This window comes from Ceratotherium simum, chromosome 35 (assembly GCF_057802395.1).
Source record: "Ceratotherium simum simum isolate JZ-2026a chromosome 35, ASM5780239v1, whole genome shotgun sequence".
NCBI lineage: Eukaryota > Metazoa > Chordata > Mammalia > Perissodactyla > Rhinocerotidae > Ceratotherium > Ceratotherium simum.
This window is the reverse complement of record NC_141934.1, coordinates 8,629,705-8,638,981: the sequence shown is the minus strand read 5'-3', so window position 1 is coordinate 8,638,981 and position 9,277 is coordinate 8,629,705.

Here is a 9,277-nt window from a genome sequence, read left to right as displayed (position 1 = left end):
TTTTACAGTCAGGCCCAGAGAGTTTCAGCACTTCCTCAGCATCACACAGCTAAGAAGCGGCAGAGCTGGGATTCAGACTCCATCTGGCTCCAGACCCCATAAACCACAAGCTGCTAACATTTTAGGACCAATTAGCATCCTCAGCTGGACCCAACAGGCTCACAGCACAGCTGGGCTGAGCCTTGGTGAGGGATGGGACTGGATGAAATGTCCACGCATTCCCTCCTTCATTCATTCTGTCAGCCAGCGAGCCTTCCCGGAGCTCCACCTGTGTGCTCGGCCAAGTGTCTGGCCCTAGGACATGGCCCGAACAGGACAGGGCCCTCCCTGCCCCATGGAGCCACTGGCCTGGCAGCAGAGGCGGATGTCATAATTATGTGGTTAATTGTTTCATTCGAGCAAAGATGAGTGCCACCGAGGAGGTTAGGGCTCTGCCAGCCTCTTATGGGCAGGGACCAGGGCTGGGAGCTGGGGAGGCTGCCCCGGGGGGCTGACATCTCAGTTCAAAGCTGAAGGGTGGGTCAGGGTCAGGTGAGCGGAGTGGGAGAGCATTCCAAGCAGAGGGCACAGCTGGGCAGCAGCTTGGCTCTGACCAGAATGGAAAGATGGCAGGTGTGGCTGGAGTTGGCATGGGAGGAGGAAAGGAGATGGGTGGGGGGTGCCAGGGACGTGGGCTGGGGCCGACCTGCCCAGCACCTGAGTCCTCCCATTCGGAACCAGGGCTACTGTAATCGTCCTTACTTTTGCTCTTATCCTTAGAGAGCAAGGGGGAAAGGAAGCGTTAAAAATTCCCTTCTCCCCCGGCCGGCTGGGTGTGGATGGGTCCTCCAATAAGCATTCACTCCACCACGAGTGCATATATGCAGCTGTTTGCACGTGACAACATGCTCACTGTCCTGTTTGACCCTCACAGCCACCTGGAAGGAGGAAAGGAGAGCAGGTGTCAGGCCCCCTACGGGAAGGGAAACTGAGGCAGGAGGAGGTGGCGAGCCTCCCCAGCGCCCCGCCTCCAGCACGCAGTCTGACGTCCAGGCCTTCCTTTCACGGTGGCCTTTTCTCCTCTATAAGATGCACTTAACAGCACCTGAGTCCCTGGGTTGCCAGGGGGTTACGTGACATAATCCAGGTAAAGAGCTGAGCAGTGAAGGCCCAAGGTCACTGTTGAGGAAACAGTGGCTGCCATCGTTATCATCATAACCATAATCATTACTCTTAAGGTTCCTGCACTCGGCTTCTTCCTGAGCCCCTGCTCTCCTGTGTGCTGGCCTGCCTGCCAGGTGCTGGGAGGCAGGGAGGTGCAGGATGTGTCCCCTGCTCCTAAGGAACTGACGGTCCAGCCAGGGAGACAGTTAATTAGCCACCTGGGGCAGCCAGCGAAGCACCTGAGAAGGAGCCGGGCTCAGAGCAGGTGTGGCTGGGGAAGCCCAGAGGAGATGGAATTTGAGCTGCGCTGTGACAGCAGCTTGGACCTCAGAAATGGGAGAGTGGGCGAGGACTCCAGGGACACCCCAGAGGGTTAGTGGTGGGTGTCCTCAGGGCTGGAGTGGACAAGAGGTGAGGCTGGTGAGTTAGTGAAGGTCACACTCGAAGGGCCTTGAACTGCAACTCCACGTCGCACGTGAGTGCATGTGCATGGAGCATCAGGTGTGAGACCCACTGCCTGGACCACCATGGGCAACACGGCAGTGACAGACACGAGGCTCATCATTCGATGAAGCGTTCCGCCAAGTGGAGCAGATCCTTCTCGACAACAGCATTTATTTGGGATTCTTTTCTAATTATACAAGTAGATTATGTGCAATGGAGAAAAGATGGGACGCAAACACACACACACAGCGGGAGAAAAATGTGAGTCGTTTGTGGCTCAGCACCCGGATAGCCCTGCTGCACCCATCAGAGGGCGTACTTCCTATCCTTTTATTCCCTGCAGGGGCCAAGTCCAGTGCTGTGAGAAGGAAGCACAGGGAGGTTACAGGCCAGAGGAGGTCTGGGACAGCCTGGGGAGAGGGCGAGATTCGGACCCGCCCTGACAGGAGGGGCAGGGTTTGGAAAGATCACCCAGTGCCGTGAAGGGGGGCTGCCAGAAATGGGGGCGGGTTACTGGGGCCTGAACCCGCTGAGCTCCAGTGTGGCCACTTCCTCACAAGAACACAAGGGGAAGGAGCTTAAGGAGCCAGGGCAATACCTGCCGGTGAAGGAAGGAAGGAAGGATGGAAGGGGACCTTCCGTCCGTCTGTCCCCTCCTGCAGCGGCTTTATCGGGGCCCTGCAGATCTTGACAATCACACTGCCCATCTGAAGCCGGGGTTCTGGGAGCAGGGGCTGCCGCCCTCGAGGAGATAAGGGAGCCCTGGTCATGCGGCTCTGACTGTTGGTGACAAGCAGAAGCCACAGCAGGGCCGATGGCCGGCTGGAAGGGAGGCCACATCAGCTCTGACCACCTCCCCAGGAAAACAGCAGTAAGAATGATATTTAAACCCCTCCCATGTGTACCGTGCCTTTTGGTTCACAAAGCACTTTTCTCCCATTCTCAGTGTGAAAGGCACCAGTCCTCAGGCACCACTTGCTGGCTCTGTGACTGTGGGCAGGTGACTTCACCTCTCTGAGCCTCAGTTTCCTCATCTGTCCCATGAAAGCAGTAACACCGTCTCTCCCTGTCCGAGCTCAGCGTCCAACCAGCCTGTTGCTGCCTTCCTCCTGGCCCTGTTCCCTCTCCAGTGGTCACCACCTTCCTACCGCGCACCAGACACCGGGTCTTTGCCAGGCTGGGAGTTGAGTCAGACCTCGGTCCACCAACGTGCTGCTGGAGTGGATGGGCCCAGACAGCCAGAGGATTCTTGTCCTGACTCCCATCCCGCAGCCAGCATGTGCCAGGCCCGTCCACGGCTGGACGAGAGCGAGGGAGGGGAGGAGGGGAGCCCCCGGTGGGAAGGCTCCAATTTTGCCAGCGAAGGCTTTTGTGCTCCGGAATGCCAGGCCAGTGCAGTCTGCTCTGCCAATGAGGAGACTGGCCTCCAACAATAATGTTTTTCCCTGGGTTTTCCAGAAGGCATCAGCTGCTTTCTAATTCAAACCATCAGGAGGAGGCTTACATGTGCTGAGTCGCAAAACGCCCGTAGAAAGAAAACTGCTCCTTGTGCCAGACCAGAGCTGGCCTGCACGGGGCTCCGGCCAAGGGGCCCCTGAATGGGAGGCTGTGAGCACCTCCCTGGGCCCCCTCGAGTCCTGCCCAGGCCCTCGGCTGGCGCCCTCCCCAGGCCGCACTTGCCATTGCTCGCTCCACCCACACCCACGAGGGCCCACAGTGTGCCAGCAACTGTGCAAAGCTTTTGGAGTGATCATTGTAGATGTTATTGTAATTCACATTCATTGAGCATATGTTGTACGCCAACAACTATGCTAAACACTTTATATTCACATTCATTTAGCCATATACTATTATTCCATTCCACAGAAGAGAATGATGAGGCTCAGCAGGGTGGAAAGACCCAACAGAAGTGAAGAGTTGGGCTTCCAGCTCCGGGTATGTCTCCAGGGCTCCATCCCCAGGCCTTGCTGCCTGGCAACTGGAGATGTAAGGCTCACCACTTCACACCTACCAGGATGGCTGGAATCAAAAAGTCAAGTAATAACAAGTGTCGGAGAGGACGTGGAGACATCAGAACCCTCATACACTGCTGGTAGGAATGTCAAATGGTGCAGCCACTTTGGAAAACAGTCAGCCATTCCTCAAACAATTAATCATAGAATTACTGTCTGCCCCAGCAATGCCACTCCTGGGTGTCTACCCAAGAGATGAAAACACACATCCACACAGAAACTTGTACACGAATGTTCATAGCAGGATTATTCATAACAGCCAAAAGGTGGAAACAACCCAAAGGGATAAACAGAAGTGGTCTATCCCAGCGGTGGAATATTATTCAGCCATTAAAAAAAGAATGAAGTCTGATACATACTACAGCGTGGATGAACCTTGAAAACGTTATTCTAAGTGAAAGAAGCCAGTCACAAAAGTCCACAGATTATATGATCCCACTCATATGAAATGTCTAGAACAGGGATATCCACAGAAACAGAAAGGAGGTCAGTGCTCAGGGTTGAGGGTGGCTGATAGCCAAAGGGTATGGAGTTTCTTTTTTTTTTTTCCTCCCCAATGCCCCGGTAAATAGTTGTATATTCTAGTTGTAAGTCCTTCTTGTTCTTCTATGTGAGCCACCACAGCATGGCTACTGACAGATTGGTGGTGTGGTTCCGTGATTGGGAACCAAATCCGGGCTGCTGAAGTGGAGAGTGCCAAACTTTAACCACTAGGCCATCAGGGCTGGCTCTGGGGTTTCTTTTAGAGGTGATGAAAATGTTCTAAAATTGGCTGTGGTGATGGTTGCACGTATCTGTGAATACACTAAAAATCATTTAAACGGGTTAATTGTACGGCACATGAATTCTATCTCAATAAAGCTGTTTAAAAAGAAAAGATTGAAGGTGCAGACTTTAAGGAACTCACAAGTGAGTTAGGGCAGAGAAGCAAACAATTCCATTCAGGACACCGGCAATCCTAGGCCGGGTGAGGGGAGGGGGGACTGCCTGGTGGGCAGGGCTGGCTGAGGACAGTCACTGGGGTCCTAGTGTGAAAGTTACAACTTTTCCACATGAGACCATGTGAGTCTACAGCTGTGGGAAGAGAGAGGAACATCTCTCAGCCTGAGAAGCTGGGGCAAAGAGAGAGGCAATCCAGGGAGGCTTCCTGGAGTAGGCGATACTGGGCTGAGTCCTGAAGAATGAGTTGGGCAAGAAAGTGACGGGCAGAAAAAGAAATCACAGGTGGAGGGGCCGGAGGCACACTCAGGGAATGTCCTCAGGGGCTGCGTGGGAGTAGGGGAGAGGCTGAGAGAGTTCCTGTCTGGCACAATAGGAAGGACAGGGGACTCCCATCTGCCCCTACCTGGCTGTGTTCCCTCCAGGAAGCCCCTGCCCCTCTCTGGGCCTGGATTCCCACAAAACCCCTCCCATCTCTGAAGCTGTGAGTCTGAGGCTGCGACAGGAGTGAAGAGGGCAAACTGCTGACAGATAGGGAGGCAGGAGGAGAGGGGGTGTCGGGTGTCAGGGCCTGGAAACAGAGGGACGAGGCCTCTCAGACATGAGCTTCCCAGCCTGGGGGAGCCAGCTGATGACTTGCTGCCCATCCGCCACGTCCCCCCGCCCAGACCTCCCCAGGAAACATGGGTGCCTGAGGAGAAATCGAAACAGAAACACAGGTGTCTCTCCCGGGGCAGATTCCAAGAAAGAAAAGAAAGTGGCTTCTAGAGGAGAGAACCTGCAAGCTTTGAAGGGAGGAAGGAAACCCAAGCCACGAGAGGAAGCGGATGAGGAGGGGGATGTGAGAGAGAATCAGGTGCCCTGGGTGTGGGCCCACGGCCCACGCACACGTTGCCCACGGCCACCCTGCCAGTCGTGTTCGGGTGAACCCGACTACTGGCAGCTTCGAAGGGGCCAAAAAAGCATGTATGGAGAAGGAGCAGGCCCTGGTTCCCCTCTTCTCAGCCCCTGACACATGCCCCTTCCTCCCTGCCGTGGCCTCCCTCAGCCACCACGGTCCCAAATTTGGAGCCAGAGGATCTGAGTTCAGCTTTTGGTCCTGCTGTGTCTTAATTGTGGTCTCGGGCCCTCAATTTGCTCATCTGTAGAATGGGGTGACCACTGCTGCTCTGCTTCTGCTCCCAGTGAATTAGGAGGAGGGGACAGTCACATCTGTGAAAATAGTCAACGATGCAGATCTAGGGGAAGGATGAATCGTGGGCATGAGGAAATTAACCTCTTATATGTTCTTGCCATGTTTTCATCTTTCCAAAGCCTCTTCCCGTCTGTGACCTCCTCTGAGCTTCACAGCACCGAGCAAGGCCAGGGTGTCCTTCTACCCACTTGACAGGAGACAAGACTGAAGCTCAGAGAAGCTGCGTGACTGAGAGCATGGTGCAGCAGGCAGGAGCACATGGGGGACCTGGGGCTCCTCGGGCCTGGACCTCACCACCGGCCAGCCCTGCTCTCCGTGGCCCTGTTGGTTCCTGAGCGGGGATGGTGACGTCTTTGGGCTTTTCATACAGGCAGGGGACCGGGTCAAACTTCCTGGGTCACATGGAGGGCATTCGGCTTGAGAGGATTCGCAAACACGTCCTCAAGAGTCACAAACGTGTCCTCAAATATTTGAAGGCCTCTCACGCAGACGCTGAGTTAGGCTGGCTCCAGGAGCGGAACTGGGACAAAGGCTTGGAGGTTCTAGGAATGTGGAGAAGGGGCTTCAGCGCACTGTGAAAGGGAGCATTGTGGATGCTCTGAGCTCACAGGTGGAGCAGGCTGCCTGAAGGGGAGTGAGCGCCCTGTCATGGGGGTGCTCAGGTGCAGGCCTGACAATCAGTTAGCGGAGACAGCTCATAGGCGAGTGGCTTCTGAGAGAGGCAAGCCTAGAATCGGGCTTCTCAGCTTCAACACGATGGACATTCTTTGGGGCAGGGGCTGACCTTTGCACCTGTGGGGTTTTCAGCAACATCTCTGGTCTCCGCTCACTAATGCCAGCAGCACCGCCCTCCCCAACCCTTGTGACAAGCAAAAATGTCTGCAGACACTGCCAAGAGTCCCCTGGGGCAAAATCACACCCGCTCCTCTTTGAGAACCTCTGGCTTAGATGACCTTTAAGATACCCTGATGGGCCAGCCTGTGGCTTAGAGGTTAGGTGCACGCGCTCTGCTGCTGGCGGCCCGGGTTCAGATCCCGGGCGCGCACCGATGCACCGCTTCTCCGGCCATGCTGAGGCCGCGTCCCACACACAGCAACTAGAAGAATGTGGAGCTGTGACACACAACTATCTACTGGGGCTTTGGGGGAATAAATAAATAAGTAAAATTAAAAAAAAAAAAAAGATACCCTGAGATCCTATGATTCTGCCATTCTAGACCATTCTAGACAAGGAACCACAAGAATCACTGTCATTTTTAGAGTCCCTTCTGGCCTGCATGATGCTGAGAGTCTTGTATGCATCATCTCATTTAATATCGTGATCTGCTTTGGTCAGTCTGTCTTCTACACCATTCTCCCCCACGCCTCTGCCTGGCCCACTCCAATTCCTCCTTCTGTCCCACATTAAGTGTCACTCCCTCTGGAGTCCCTCCCTGCCCTGTCTGGGTCGTGTCCCCCCCCTCCTTTTTTTTTTTGGTGAGGAAGATTGGCCCTGAGCTAACATCTGTTGCCAATCTTCCTCTACTTTGTATGTGAGACGTGGCCACAGCATGGCTTGACAAGTGGTCGCGCCCAGGATCCGAACCCACAAACCCCACGTCGATGAAGCGGAGCACATGAACTTAACCACTATGCCACTGGGCCAGCCCCACTCCCTTTTTAATTATATTCCAGCACCTCTTTTCTCCCCTAAATAGCACAGCATCTGAGTGCCTCCATGTCCGTCTTCTCGCTGGACGTCAGGCTGCTGGAGGGCCACCCGGGTCTTGCTCACCCCTGGGTCCCACACAGTGGGGACCCCACACATATGCACTGAGGGAGCAAGGTGGAGATGTCCGCTCAGCACAACACCAACCCTGCCGTCAGCGGGGCTGCCTGAGTCTGCAGCCTGAGCTGCCCGCCGCCCCGTGTGTGCTGCCCGCAGAGCCCTGAACGCCCCCTCGGGAAGCCACCCGCTGCCCGGCTGCCCCCCGGTTCCTCCTGAGCACAGGCCCCTGACCCAGACGCCAGCCGGTGTCCAGACAGCGGGCTCCACAGGAAAGATGAGAGGCGGGCCTTGTGGGCAGGACCCTCCCCTGCAGGAGGAGATGACCTGGATAGGGACAGTGACCACAGACTTGTTCAGCAAACCCTGGGTCCCCGAGCGGGTCCCTTTCTTCCAAGCTGGAGGGAGGTGACTTTGGGATAAATGAGGGAAGACCAGTCAAGTCCCGGCCGGGGCATGGTCAGGGCAGAGGGCCCTCCTGTTAACCAGGTGTCCAGATTCAGGGGGAGTCGTGGCGAGGATGGCGGGAAGCCCCCCCGCCCTTCCTGGGCTTCCAGCGCGCAGTCAGCCGGGTCACCTCTGCCAAGTCGCTCCAACCCTCAGGGCCCCAGAGGTTTCTTTTGTGAAATGAGGAAGATTTGAACTACATTGGTGGTTTCTGAGCTTCTGTGGGTGTTTTTATTTTGTTTTTAGCAAAAGAAGCCCCCCCCCTTAAAGGAAACTCTCATGTCATATCCCAACATTTAAAACCGTGCGCTCTCCTTCTTGGGGTGCCCCATTCCGCACCCCACCCCAAAAGAGCCCTGGGTCACTCCCCGCCCCATACGGCCCCCCAGGGCCCAGTTTGAAACCAACGAGGTTTCTTTAAGGCCTGTCTAGCTCCGCGGTCTGCAGCTCTATAACTAACCCACCAAATGGTGAAATGCGATTGGACATAAAAGGGGGGCGGTATGTGGTGACTCGAAGGCCCCTCAGGGTCTTGCAGGCCCGGGGATAGCTGTGACTTGAACATGCTGAGATGGAAAATTCCTGTCATCCGAGTATTCTGTTTACTTCTGTGGGTCCCTGGATAAACAGGAATTCACAGTACCCAGCAAAGATAAACTTATGGAACTCATTAGCCCAGAAAGGGTTATAGGCCAAGGACATAAGCACACCCGCAGGCCCTGCTGTGTTTGGATGACGGAGCCCAGCGTGGAGACACCCAGGCCTGGCCCAGCCTGACAGCAGCGGCCATCGCCCTGAGAGAGCAGCCGTCACGAGGCTGTGACTGAATGCCGCACAAGCACTCTCTCATCCCTTTGAGATTTGCCGTCCATTCTTTTCCCTTTTTGACTGATGAAGATACTGACGTTCAGAGAGGTAGAGTCACAGGCAGGTGGCTGAAGCCAGAGTTCTCAGCTCCGCTCTCAGGCGCCTCCCATACATTCACCAGGTGGCGGTGAACAACCCCAGCTTGGTCTCCTAACCTGGAAACTGGGGGTGTGGGACTGGAGTGGGCCTTCCCATCAACACACGCAGGTTGAGTGATCGCTCTGGGCTGAGGATGGAGATAGATGCTGATAATAGAGACATAAATAAAAACCTGGCCCTTGTTCATCAGAGGGACAAGGGACCAATGGTTAACTCTACCAGGTAGCTGGTGGGTGAGTGTTTGGAGAAGGTTTCATCAAGAAGGGGATGTCTGAGCTCACTTGGAGGCTGAGTGGTCAAGTGGCAAATGAAGGCAGTGGGGAACAGCATTTCCCCTAGAGGGAACAGCCTATGCTAAGGCGCAGAG